General features: G+C 41.1%; 1 protein-coding gene and 1 long non-coding RNA gene across 4 annotated transcripts in view; one reads left to right on the top strand and one right to left on the bottom strand.

The window, feature by feature from the left end:
- LOC130540567 (uncharacterized) overlaps positions 1–8309 on the top strand; it is a 92877-nt gene extending 84568 nt beyond the window's left edge. The window contains exon 3 of the long non-coding RNA XR_008954561.1: positions 6296–8309. This is a non-coding gene — a long non-coding RNA (uncharacterized LOC130540567). The remainder of the gene's footprint in view (positions 1–6295) is intronic.
- PLPP4 (phospholipid phosphatase 4) overlaps positions 1–14410 on the bottom strand; it is a 343809-nt gene that overhangs the window by 31742 nt on the left and 297657 nt on the right. The gene's annotated exons all lie outside the window — the stretch shown is intronic.

Genomic DNA, 14410 nt, shown 5'->3' with positions numbered 1-14410 from the left:
TATTGCTTTTCATCTTTGCCTCAATTGAATGCATTTATAAGGCCAGTAATTCTTACCATTAATATCAGACCTTCAGTTTTCATTTTTACTGATTTTTATATAACAATTTTAAAATGCAATAAACTGCATAAGTACACACTGATGTTGAAAGACAGCACCCAAATCCAACTGGTAGCTGACAGGTAGTGCCACCATCCAATTACCCAAAATGTTTCCTAGCCAGCTGATGTACAAGAGTCCCAACTGGGGTTTGAATGTCAAATATCTAAAAGATAAGGGCTGAGCACACTGATAACTAAATATCAAACTGGAAAAGTGACAGGGTCAACTGCTGTCTCGAACTCCAAGTCCATTAGATGGGGTGAGCCGCAGACACTAAGGGCCTTGTGGGGGGAAAGCAAATAACTGCTTTGGTCTATTCCATGCATCTATCTTCTCTGGGTTGACCCTGCAGAAATCTATAAGGCTGAGGTCCTGCCGTCAAGGTAGGACCAGTACTCTGGGCCTGGCCCCGCTGGGTTTTGTCATCCACTTCTAGACAACTCGGCAGGGCAAGGCTGTTTTCTGCCAGGTACCATTACTGGAGGGCTCTAGACCTCGAGAAATGTGTAATTAAGAAGCTCATCCTACCTCTCACAATCATCCTACCCCTTCCTTGCTGCTCTCACCCCCAAAGATTCCTGCTGAGGGGTCAGTAGGTCACTCAGAAGACAATGGAGAGCCACTGACAGGGTTTAAGGCAGGGAACCACAAGCCTAGATTTGCATTTTGAAAAGATAATTCAGGGAACATCATACATCTATGCGGTCCTTGGGGGGAAATGCTAGAGCTGAGAATGGATTCCATATTAGATCAGCACAATGTTTCCTCTCATCCTGCCAAGAACTGAACTTTGTCTCTCCATGCATCAAACTCTTAGATAGGATGCCCCAGTGGTGGACACACACAGCATATTTGCTGTTGTTGAGTTAGACACTTAGAGGATTGAATCAGTAACATCATTTTCTCTTTTTACCAACTCGTTTTCATTGATGTTACCTTGCACTCTATTCCTCCCTAATCCATGTAGCTCTGTCCACCCTAATTTTCCCCAAGATGTCCTGACCAAGTGGGAACAAAAGAGATCAACAGTAGCGCTTTAATTATTTCCTCTCACAAAAGTCTGCACCTGCAGTCACTTTCAATCTCTCTTGGGTGAGAGAGAGTAGAAGGTAGTAGAGTGGAGTGGGAAGAACTCTGAACATGAAGTCCAAATACCTGAGTTTTCCCCTGTTCTGCCCCTTACTTTTCATGTGACCTGGGGTCATGCCTCCACTCGCTTACCTGTAAAGGAGGACCAGGTCACCTTGCACATCCTAAAGCACGAGTCTATGATTCTGCAGTTGGTTCACTGTGCTACTTGGAGGGATATGGCAGGAACAAGAATGATAATCCTTGCTTTCATGCTGAGCTGGCTTCTTCTGAATTGATTTGACTTGGTTATTCAAATGAGTTTCAGCTGCCTCTGCAAGAAAACAAGCATCTTCCCGAAATGTATTGGCCCTTCTCCAGAAGTTATGCAAATGGCAGAGATGCTGGTTTATTAGAAGCAAAGAAAGAGGCTCTCTTCCCTGAGCAGCCTTCAATGGTGGGAATCCCCAGTGCCTCTGCTAGCTGGGCATTCTGCTACTGTAAAGGAGCCCATGAATGCGGAGAACTCGGTCACAGGGTTTGAACCAAGGTAAAAATACTCACTGTGGCACATCAAGGGTGACCTGGGGTAGGGCAGGAAGCTTTGCTCTCACTGAGCTCTAGCAAGGAAGGGTGGGGCCTAAACCATGGCTCTGCTTAGCCTCCTACCTGGTAATTTATCAAGCAGCAGATGATGCAATATTATATAGCTATTAAAAATAATAAAGAGATGTGCATCTATTTATATAGAAAAATCTTCACAATATGCCAGTAAATAAAAAGTGAACTATAGGCTGGGCGCGGTGGCTCACATCTGTAATCCCAGCACTTTGGGAGGCCGAGACAGGCGGATCACAAGGTCAGTAGATCAAGACCATCCTGGCTAACACGGTGAAACCCCGTCTCTACTAAAAATACCAAAAAATTAGTCGGGTGTGGTGGTGGGTGCCTGTAGTCCCAGCTACTCGGGAGGCTGAGGCAGGAGAATGGTGTGAACCCCGGAGGCGGAGCTTGCAGTGAGCAAAGATTGTGCCACTGCACTCCAGTGTGGGCAACAGAGTGAGACTCGTCTCAAAAAAAAAAAAAAAAGTGAACTATAAAAACAGAACATACAATAAAATCCCATTTTCATTATACACTGTCTATATAAGATATATAAAATAGCTAATATTTATTGAAGACTTACCAAATACCAGACATTGATTTAAGACTTTACACATACTATCTCATTTGATCATCCCAAAATGCTGTACAGAAGGTACAATTTAAAATCCCAATTGTACAGATAAGAAAATGGAATCAACGAAGTTCAAGTGAATTTTCAAGATCAGAGTCAATAAGTGATAAAACTAGGCTATAAATCCAGCCACTCTGACTCTGGCCCCTAGGCTTTTGGCTATCTGGCTGTACTATACAGGCCTCTGGAAAGTTTAGAGCAAAGAATTGATATTGGTTATTTCTTGAAATGGGTCATTTTCTTCTTTTAGCTTATCTGTAATACAAGTATTATGAAGATAATATGCATATATTTATGCAGTAGATATCTTACATTGGAAAAAACAATCTCAATTAGAAAAACCACAATTAAAAAGGTAATTAGAAAGAACACAATAGGAAAAAGGACTTCTGTAAATCTTTATTTCTGTCTATTGAGTTCTTGAATGTATTTCGCAGGCCAGTTTGCAGTACTATTTGTCTGCCTGTAATCTTTTTAAATACTCCAAGGTCTAATTGTCTAGTTGCTTAATAAAACTGATTCCCTTTGAGGTTCCCTAACAAGCTAAATAATGCCTTTCAAAAAGAGCTGAGTAACCAGTTAAATGGAATTACATAGGCATGACTATTTGCTGCTTAAGTCAACTGTGATATTCTCAGACTTAATAATTGGTTATGTATTTGCTAACTCTGCGGCAAATGAACATCTCATACTTCCTAGTTTGCCGGTATAAAAGAAAATCATTTAAAACTTTACTTTCTGATATGTATTTTACAGTAAGATGTTGGAAAAATATACATTTTCAAATGCTGAACACACTTCTATAAAAGGTCATGCTGACCATCGGAAAATTAGCTGGTATACATAACTTCATCATTTTAGCAGTTCAATTAATCTCAGTTTCACAGCATAGAGTGGGGTGGAGAGGAGGAAAATCAATATGATGCCTAGGGCACAGTCTCTGAATTTGAAGCAGCATGGACTTCCTCCAGATCAGAGGTAGATGCCTAGTGAATGCATCAGTGCTATGACTCCCTAGAACGTTATCATTTGGGGAGTTTCTGTTCAGCCCTCCAGATCTCCAGGGCCATTAACCAACAGCTGTTTGCCTGTGTTCAGGCCTATGGCTTAGATCTAAGGGTAACAGCATCATCCTTGGGCATGTACAGTCAAAGATGGAGAGTTTTTATTCCTTGGTGGCTCTGGCTCATTTATCTTTAGAGTTTATTGCCAGTGATAAAGAACTCTTATATATCCTTAAATATGATGTTGTAACATGAAAACATGAGATTCTCAATATTAATGGTCTCTGGCACAGCAATTGCCTTATTAATGCTGGTGGAGATCTGGTTTCCCCAAGGGAGAAGATGGCCCAATAATGATACAGTCATCCCCAATATTCATGGGGGATTGGTTTCAGGACTCCCCACCATCAGACACCAAAATCCATGGAGGCTCAAGTCTCTGATACAAAGTGGCATAGTATTTAGATAGAATCTACACACTTCCTTCTGTATACATTAAATCATTTCTAGATTACTTACAATACCTAAATACTATGTAAATAGTTGTTATACTGGGTTTTCTTATATGTATTTTTGTTGTATTGCTACTTTTATTTTTTTCTAATATTTTTGATCTGTAGTTGGTTGAATCCACATATGTGGGACCCAGGGATATGGGTGTGGGCTATAGTTACAATCATAGCTTCATTGTAGCAGGCATCACAGCCTACCTCACATTAGCCATTAGCTGGGTGTACATGTGGGCCACAGCTTTGATAACAGTCATAGAGCAACAGTAATGAATTCCTGCTGTGGCCACACACTCATAAGCTCTTGACACGCACTATTTCACTAAACCCATCCCTATCATCCTAGGAGGCAGATCCTCTTATCCCCATTTATACATGAGGAAATGGAGGCTCTGAGAGGCAAAGTCACTTGCTCAACATTACAAAAGCTTCTGTAGAGAGGCAGTGCTGAGGCTTATAGCTATGCCTGCCTAACCCCAAAACCCCTGTGGGTTGAATCTCTGTGCCATGTTATCTCAACACAGCACAATTTTCAATGTGGAAGATACCCAGATAGGGAGTCCTGCATCCTGGCTGATGAGGGGGTGGGGGAAGGAGGCCTCAGTGAGAACAGCAAACCGGGGAAGTTTATTTCTCTTGTATTGCACCCCACCCCCACCAGCCAGTACAGTGCTGGGGAGAAGCCACGTGCAGACTGTCACCCTTGACTTTGAAAGGCCCAGCTGCCATCTATAGAAGAGGAACTCCAAGCAAAACGACAACTGTCTTTCCAATTCTACCACAGATGCCATTTCACTCTTGCAAAAAACTGTGTTTATTTTCAGAGATACCTTTGAAACTTCAAATAGACAATGACCCTTGCTCAGTCAACCTGTGGCTGCCTCTTCATCTCCTAATGGTGAATTCCAAAAGCAGCCGACATCCCCAGGTCTGGTTAGAGGAGAATGAGACCAGCGGGGGAGCTCGGCCAGGCTGAAAGGATAAAGTGATTGGAACTAAAAGGGCTAAAGACAGGCCAGGGGGAGGAGGGACTCCAGAGAGAAGGGAGAAGCTAGGGAACATCAAGATGAACCCCAAACCTGCTAATGCCCCTTCTGTGCTCAAATCCTCTCTCCTCAAACACAAGCTTCCAATAGCACAGCTAGTTCCCAGCTCTACCAGCGCTGGGCCCTGCCCCTTCAAGACCAGACTGTACAAGGCCCAGGATTCAGGCCGAATTAGCTCTGACTCTGATAGTGCCCCATCCCTCATGTACCTTGACTGTCAGTTGCTCTGGCACCCACAAATTAGATCTGATTATCCAAGACTGTGGATTCAATTCCTCTTGATGCCCCCTTGCTGCAATTCATTTGATGTGACTCTCCAGACATTTTATTCTAACTTGCTATGAGCTAGGCTTTGTGCTGCATCCTGCAAAGGATCAAAGGAGTTGAATCTTGGCTCTGCTACTGGAGAGCCCTGAGCAAGTTCCCTAACAACTCCCCTCCTTTTCTGTAAAATGAGTATACTATACCCACCCTGCTGGCTCTTGGGATGTCATCATCATTAAATGTATTAAGGCACCAAGCTTAGCTTGGAGGTAGCTGGGACTTTGCTAGGTGGTATGAGATGGAGGCAAACGGCCCCAGTTAAAAGCTCACCTGCAACCAAGGCACAGCTGCAGGTGCGTGGGGTGTATGTCTGGAGAATGTGCAGCAGCAGCAGGCAGTAATGTGTGGGCAGAGGTTGGAGGAAATGTGAGAGAATAGGATAAAAAGGTAAGTGTGGGGCAATGGCTCCACCATGGTGCCCTGGTGACTTGCACCTAACCAGAGAAGCTACCTCTTGAATGGCTTGGCACAATGCCTGTGCTCCTCCAAGGACATGAGGCTTGTAGGAGCTGCTGTGAAGCCATCTCCCACTCATCTCCCTCTCTCCTTGAGAGGTTGTCATGAATCAGTTTCTCAAGGTCTCCAGGGTGCTGACAAGGTTTGGCGCTTTCTGCCCTGTTTCTCCCACTCCAAAAGTAGAGCTGCAGCACACGAAACTGTTCAGCCAAAATCTGCAAGTGTCCCAGCTCATGGTGTAGTCATCTGATCCCTTCCATTTCAGTGCTGCTCAGTTTGGTGTTTGGGAAAGATCATGGGGAACTGGCCCCCCTTTTCACTGTCTATATAAAAATAATAACTGTCTAGATCTATAAGTGGTTCACTGTCTATTACCAGCTGAATTGGCCAGGCTTTGGCCTTGGCTTTGTTTTGTCTCACGTGCATGAGCTTGGCAACAAGTAGACGTCAAATTGTAGAGGTGGAATATTAGGGTGAGAACATATTTGTGAGGTTTTTGAGCTATATCATCCTTTTGGATTTCTGACCTTTTGCCTTCTATTTTCACAGCTAACCCTAGGATGACTGGTCTCTGACAGTTGAGCCATCCCATCATCTGTCATGGGTTGACCCATCCATCCCCTCAATGAGCCTGACCTTCAGGACCACTGACAAAGGAGCAGTCAATAGAAATTAATTGTTAAATACCCAGAAAATCTGAAATGGTATTTAATATGCAGTTCGTCAAGAGCAAAAGTTCCTTAAATCTTCATCTAGAAAAGTTATTTATAAGGGATGAATATGTTGTATAAATATGTTGTATGCAAATATTATATTCAAGGGCAAGACCATGAAAACAGTTTAAGAATCCGACAGGGAATTGGATAAAGACATCGGAGTGCACTTGTCAAAATACAGCTATCAAGAATGATGATGTTGAAAAATAGTTTAGCAATATAATTGTCTAGAACCACAGGGAGTCTGAGATTTTACCCAACTTGTAAGTTAACAACTCTGCTATAGCTTCATGAAAGAAGACACAAGACTCCTGGGTCAGGAACAAAGGTCTCTAATACTCACAGCAATATCAGGAGCCAGAATTTCAGGATCTTTTTTCCTGCCAGTTTCTCAAGTCCTAATTACCACAGAGTTACAGGAAAGGGCAGGTAACACTAGCACTGCCATCAGTGGCTGTATTACAGAACAGGAACTCCAAGCTTAGGAAACCCAAATCTTTTATAGTTAACAATAAACACATCAGCCATTGTTCTGAAGGGAGACGCTACCCCAATCTTCCACACCTGTTCACTATATAAATATCTGTGAAAAGATAGACAGGAAAATAGGTGGAGAATGCCTCTGCTCACAAGATGTGAGAAACGTGAGAGGCTCATGGAGAATTGTTTCCCTACAATGACAAAATGCTGACGATATATTGTTATGTAAAATAAAGCAGGCATTTTTCACCTCATTTTCATGAAATATAGGTGTGTTTATATAGATATTTAGAAAAGTATGAAAGGACATTCATCCAGATATCAATAGAAGAGTTTATTATTTTTGCTAGTTGTAAGTTCAAACTTTTCTAGTAAAAATAGATTACTTGTGAAATTATTTTTAATTATTATTATTTTTTTTTTAGATGGAGTCTTGCTCTGTCACCCAGGCTCGAGTGCAGTGGCATGATCTCAGCTCACTGCAACATCCACCTCCTGGGTTCAAGCAATTCTCCTGCCTCAGCCTCCTGAGTAGCTGGGATTATAGGTACATGCCACCATGCCCAGCTAATTTTTGTATTTTTAGTAGAGACAGGATTTCACCATGTTGGTCAGGCTGGTCTCGAACTCCTGACCTCGTGATCTGCCCACCTCGGCCTCCCAAAGTGCTAGAATTACAGGCGTGAGCCACTGCACCCCTCCTAAATGTCAATTTAATAACTGAGGGAGCCCTTAAAATACCCCGCTGACTTCCACACGGGTGTGTAAAATAGAATCTGCTCACGTCTTAGAGGAGATAAGTACATGCTTAATGTTCTTAGGAGAGACCTGCCTTTTGACATGGAAGCTGTGGTATTGTTGACAAGAGCATACCTCCTTAAACCATGCAAACCACGTTCACATCAGAGCTGCCTACGAATGATTATTTTCCATGACGCTATGCTCCCTCCTGCCTGCCTCAGTGGCAAGTGTGACTCAGCAAGTGTATCCAGGGCATCCCTCACTCTTACTTATTTTTGCCAAATGCAGTGGAAATGTATAGACTCTTTTTCATATTTATGTTGGCTGCAGAACATAAATCTGAATAGGTTCTCCAAAGTAAGCTTTTTCTGCATGCATTTGCTCCCAATGATAAGTATTATGAATTGCTTTATAGTAATCATTATGCTTTTCCATATGTTTTACGGTTAGTCTGTGCTATAAACTAGTTTGGTTTAATGATTTGGGTTCTCTCTCTCTCTCTCTTTTCTCTCCTCTTCTCTCTCTCTCTGTCACACACACACACAAACACACACACACACACTATACAACATACAGTTTCTTGTCTTTAAACAGGGATAGTGATTACCTTATAGATTGTGATTAGGATCAGATAAACTATAAGTAAAGCCCTGTGGTATAATGTGTGGGACAAAACTAACACAATTTCAAATTTTCTGCAAGAAGTAAACAGTATTTTATAATTGACAAAACTAAAAACGAACTTTAAACTTAAAATTTCATATCACACAATTGACAATTCAATTAACTTTCCAATATTAGTGTCTCTGCGTATATATGTGTACAGAGACATATGTAACTTATTTAACTTTAAAGTATATTTTCTAATAGCTATTTAAGAGCCATCAAACTTTCCAAAAAAAGAGATCGCTTTTAAAAATAAGTGTTTCAACTTGTGATAGTTACTTGTATAAATTGATAATTTAACCAGCTAATTATTAAATCTATAATAGACAGGATGAAGCAGCATTAGGAGAGGGTATTTATCAGTTGCCTGGGGCTGTCTCATAGCTTAGTTGAAATTCTTTTGGTTGCAAATATCACAAACCCACTTCAAATTAGCTTAAGCTCAGGCAAAATTTGCTGGAAGGATCCTGAGGCAGTAGCTCCAAAAGTCAAAGAAAAAGCCAAATAACCCAGTGATCAGGAAAAAGGAAGAATGAAGTAGGAACCTCTAGGGCCAAAGGTTGTGGATTTTTCTTCTAGAGACTTGACCTCCACATTACTTAGCAATATTTTCCCATTTGCTTTTTCTCTTGACTTTAATTCTGGAGAGAGAGGAATTGAGTGGTGCAGCTTGGGTCAGGTGTCCACATGTCCACACCTGTTGTAAGCACCTATGGCTGAGAGGTCAGGGTCACATAACAGAAGTATGGCTGCTGGGGCCCACGCCCATGCGTGTGCATGTGTTGTGTATATGCATTTCTGTGTGTGTGGCAGGGAGTGCAAAGGTGGAGGGGGTGACACTCAGGGATCTGTGGCTGGACTGGCATCCCTAAAGTTCTTCTCCACACATGTTTTTGCTTCAGAGGGATAGAAATTTCCATTCCTCTTACATTTTTATAACATTGTTAGATCACTTCCTCACTCTGGATTTTGGTGTTCTAACCAGAAGTTCATAGGCAATACCTAAATGCTCTTTGAGCTTCCACAGTGCACATTAATACTTCATCCAGCAACTTGGAGAGTCCATCTCAGTAGAAAATTCAGCTGGTTTCACTTGGAAACACCCACTGCCCTTAGTAATGGAGCTGCCAAGAATGAATCATGCTCAAATTTGTCCTTTTAGCAGAATAATGCTGCCCTCTGACACCAACTGAATAGGCTTTTATCTTTTGGGGAAGTAAATTTTCTTCCTCCATGCAGTTTCATTAATATTTGTGAACTGAGCCGCCATGCTTGCCTGCATGCCTGTGCCAGGCCCTCTTGTGGCAGCCCACTCCCACTCCCCTTAATTCACTAATCATCTGCACACAACGGGCTGGAGGAAGATGGAACTTAGCCCTGGCTGGGGGCAGGGACCTGGTTGTGAACCCTTGGCCTAATGGAGACTTGGTCAAGCAGTATCAACTGTCAGGACTTTTATTTCCTGATCTGTAAACTGGGATCAGAATCCCACCCCCCCCTTTTTTTTTTCATGACGGAATCTCGCTCTGTCGCCCAGGCTGGAGCGCAGTGGCGCGATCTCGGCTCACTGCAAGCTCTGCCTCCCAGGTCCATGCCATTCTCCTGCCTCAGCCTCCCAAGTAGCTGGGACTACAGGTACCAGCCACCATGCCGGCTAATTTCTTTTTGCATTTTCAGTAGAGATGGGGTTTCACCGTGTTAGCCAGGATGGTCTCGATCTCCTGACCTTGTGATCTGCCTGTCTCAGCCTTTCAAAGTACTGGGATTACAGGCATGAGCCACCGTGCCCGGCCCAGAATCCCCATTTTATCCAAAGAGCTGAAAGAAGGCAGTGGGGATAATAAGTGTGAATGTAGTTTGGATGCTGTAAATTTCTATGTAAATGTTAAGTATATTCTCCATTAAAAAATTCACCAACCTCATTCTCTTGGGTGTGTTAAATCACATGCATTCATGTTTCCAGTCAACCAGAGACCCCACTTTTTCCAAACTATGTGGCAGAGGAATAAAATCTGTAATTATTTTGTTTGAGCTACTTCTTTCATTTTAGAAACTGTGAAATCATCAGAGAAAATATATACTCTGTGATATTCACACATACTTCTATGAGAGTAATTAGGAAACTCTTTGGCAAAGTTACATATAAAATATCCCCAGGAGATTCATTTTCTACCAAACCATTCAATAAAAATGAAAAACACTCCTCCCAACTCTACTCCCACCTAATTCCCTCAAGACCCCTTATTCTTGTAGTTTCATCAGGGTTACTTATATTTTGTTGCAAATACAATTATTACCTTGTTACCTAGACCCTTAAGATGTAAGAGTTTTATGCACATAGGGTCACCACACATGATTCTGCATTATTCAGAAGAGGTAAATCATTTGTTCTCTTGCAAAAATAGCCCTGTATCTATAAAATATCCTTCCCATCCTGAAGATAATTTATGCCTCCTGACCCTCAAAGAAAATAAGAATTTCTGGCCACGGGCTTGGGGTGCATCCATTAGTGGCTCACCCATGTGTTCACAACTGCATTATCTAACAGCACATCTGACTGACCGCACAAATTTGCATAGTAAGCCACGTTGGCCAGCAGGTGAAATTCAAAGGCAGGATTATCAATAGCATCAACAGCTACAGAGGGGTCAAGGAAAAGAAATAAAGGTCATTTGTTCAGAGAGAAGGTGGCCACTGGTGACTTTGGAGAGGTCACTCTAACAATGGCAGAATGGCAGAATGAAGAAGTCAGAATGCAAAGATATAAGGCAGGTTTTGATGCTGAGAAAATAGGAACATAGGTAGTTATTTGCTTGACAAGTAAACTAACAAATAAAAGGAGGGATAGAACTATACCTCAAAAGAGGCAATTCATTTATTTTCTTAGTTGAACAGCCAAAACATGTTCATGTTTGAAGGCCAAGGGGAAGGAGCTAATGAAATCTACTGGTTATAAGCTGTGCAACCTTTGACAAGTTACTTGATTTCTCTAAACCTTAAAAGCATCTCTTGTAAAACAGGGGTAATAATACTATATATTTCATTGGGATATTGTGATCTTTAAGTGAGGTAATTTATGAAATACTTAGCTTCACACAGTGCTAAGTACCCATTAAGTGATCAATAGATAAAGTACTGATTTACAAAGAGAAATAGGAGGAGGAAAAGTAAGAAAGAGGCATCCAAGGCAGCAACAGAAGAGAGAAGAAGAGGAGGAGATGGCAATGAAGGAGCTAGAAAGGAACCCCTGCAGCTGTAGGAAGAAAGGATGGTTGAATGTGCAGAGAAGAATTTTCCATCATAAAGAGGAGGATAAGATAAAGCTTCTGGTGGACATTTCCAAATTTCTCAACAAAGGCGACAGTTTTGTTGAGACAATAGCAGGAAGGGGGTGGTTAGAAGACAGGGAAAAGAGCCCAGGATTGCCATTGTGAAATACCCATTAAGACTTCACAGAGGTGAACATGGAGATTATAGAGTAGCCACAAGAGCCCATTTGAAATAAAAAGAGAAGTCCAGGGCCAGGCACCCAGGGGCAGAACAGCAGGTTAGGACAGAGCAGAAACTCAAGGGAGAGAAGACAACTGAGAAGAGGTGAGGGCAGGCTGTCTTCCTTTTGTGTGTTTTTCCTTCCCTTTCTTTCCTTCTCTCTGATTTCCTTTCCTTTTCTCCTTCTCTCTTTTCCTTTCTGATTTCTTCTTTAAGAAGTAATAAATAGTAGAAAGAGTGGTTAATCATTCCTTCTTCAGTGTTTTCCACCTTCTCATGAGACTCAAAGAATTGATGTCTGTTCTGTAGGCTCTTGTAAAACATACTCAGTTCGTCTGAAGGAGCTGTATAGATGAAAATAATAGCACTAATAAATGCTGAAAGTCTCACAGTATTAACATGATTATATGCAGCCTGAAAATGGATTTCAAAGCCAGAGAAGCTTAGGTATCAGAAAGAAAAATGTAATTGGAAATCTATCCTAGCCTTGTATCTGCCTGCACTATTTACTCTGTTTTGGGGCTTTCTTTGTGATTAAGCTATTAAAATGCAATCACTCTCCCTTTTTAGGCCAGCCAAAACAATGTAATTTTTTTCAAGCAAAGTATAACTATAAAAAGTTAAAATACAGAACATGACATTACATATCATCTAAAATATCTTTGAATAAATTTACCAGTTTATTGAAGCAGTGTTTAGTGAGAACCTACTATGTGCTAGGCATTGTGCATTTAATGGGGCTATAGGCCTCATGGTTCCCATAATCATCAACACTCACAATCTTTAGAAAAAATTTCAATTCTGGACAACATGGAAAATTAACATAAGCCATTGCCTCCCTTCCTCAAATCCAACTTAGTAGATTTTAGGGAAAGAAACAGAAGACATGTGGATGGATCCCAGCACTTAACACCAAAACCATGAAAAACCCATGGGAAGATGAAAGATAGTTGAATTCCTGTGAGATAGATAGGAAGATGATAGCCTATATCAGGAGAAGCCCAGGGCCATAGATGGGATACGTGCTTGGAAGTGCTGGCTGAGTGTACCTTTTATCTCTCTTACCCTGACCTCAGTGGGCTATTGATCTCCTATTGTTTGAGTGGCAAAGCACCTCCCCAAATCAGAATGTATCAGAGCAGTTAGCCAACATTGGCGCAGAGCTGGAGACCCTCTGGAGTGACAATAAGTGTGGGGAAGCTGGCCAGCCTCTGAAAATTTCCTCCTTACCTCTCCAACCCCAAAGCAGAGAGGAGCAGTTGGAAGAGAGAAGTTACCGGGGCTCTCTGAGGGTGAGGTCTCAGGAGGTACAGGGTAGGGAGAGGTAGGAGAAAGCAAACTGGAAGTGGTTGATTCCTGATAGAAACATCTGAAGCTGTGCAACTTAAAGCATACTCCCCACCCCTAAACTCACAGTCTAAGATTTTGATTCTCCTTCAGGTATACATTACTCTCCGTGTCAACTGAAATTCCCAAGGGACATGCAAGGTTTGGGGGTGGGGATTTAGGAGTTGTTTAATAAGACTTCTCTGGAGCACACACACCCTGAAAGGCAGTATATCAAGAAATATCTACTAGAGACACTTAGAATAAGCCTAGTAAATATCTTTTAAAAGGGAAGGAGTGATATTTGAACATGAAGTAAGAACAAGTAGTTACAGATAAGAAGCAGTGGGAGATCCTGGGCATGAAAAATATAAGTATAGAAATGAAAAACTCAGTAGATGTGTTGAAAAACTGAATGGATACTTCCAAAGACTAAACTAGTGACCTGGAATTTCAAGTTGAGGAATTCTCCCAGAGAGTACCAGGAAGGGTTAATGAGATGAAGAGAATAAAATTAACATTGAGAGACATGGAAGACAGAAAAGTATCAGCATTGATTCAATGCATGTTCCAGGAAGAAATAGAACAGTAATGCTTTATGCAAGAAGACAGTGAAATAATATTTTTTCAATGCTGAACATAGACATTTTTGAACCTAGAACTTTGTAACCAGTTAAGTTTTTATTTAAATATGATTGTGAGATAAAGATATTTTCAGGTTCACAGGGCCTAAAAATGGTTTCCTACTTCAAGAACATATTTGAAAGAAATACTCTAGCAAAGAGAAGAGATTAATTCAGGAGAGAAAAATGAGGTATAGGAAGTATGGATGAGTAGATAAGTTTTATTGTTGCTTAGATGTGCAATGACCTCCTGTACTTCCTTCTTACGAAAACCAAAGAATAGCCATGACAATACAAAGTAAACACTCTCAATGAGTATAAATTTAGTTATTATAAAAATTACAAATTAATGTTACAACTTAATGGGAATTTTATAAGGAGAAACCATTAAATGAATAGAAATAAGAAGTTAACTGTTCAAGAAGAACATGTGATTTATTCAGTGGGAGACAAGAAAGAGGGAAAAGGAACTGCTTAAGTGCTGTTGGATTTTAAAAAGTGAGATTTAAAAATATGTTGCTCCCAGGAGATATATATAACAAAAATACAGAAAAATTGAAAGTATAGCTTGTACAGATATTAACAACAAACTCTTGTATAACAATGTTCACATTAGACAAAAT

Source organism: Pan paniscus, chromosome 8, assembly GCF_029289425.2.
Source record: "Pan paniscus chromosome 8, NHGRI_mPanPan1-v2.0_pri, whole genome shotgun sequence".
Classification (NCBI taxonomy): domain Eukaryota; kingdom Metazoa; phylum Chordata; class Mammalia; order Primates; family Hominidae; genus Pan; species Pan paniscus.
Note: the sequence above shows the minus strand (reverse complement) of the source record. Positions and strands in the feature narration are given on the sequence as shown.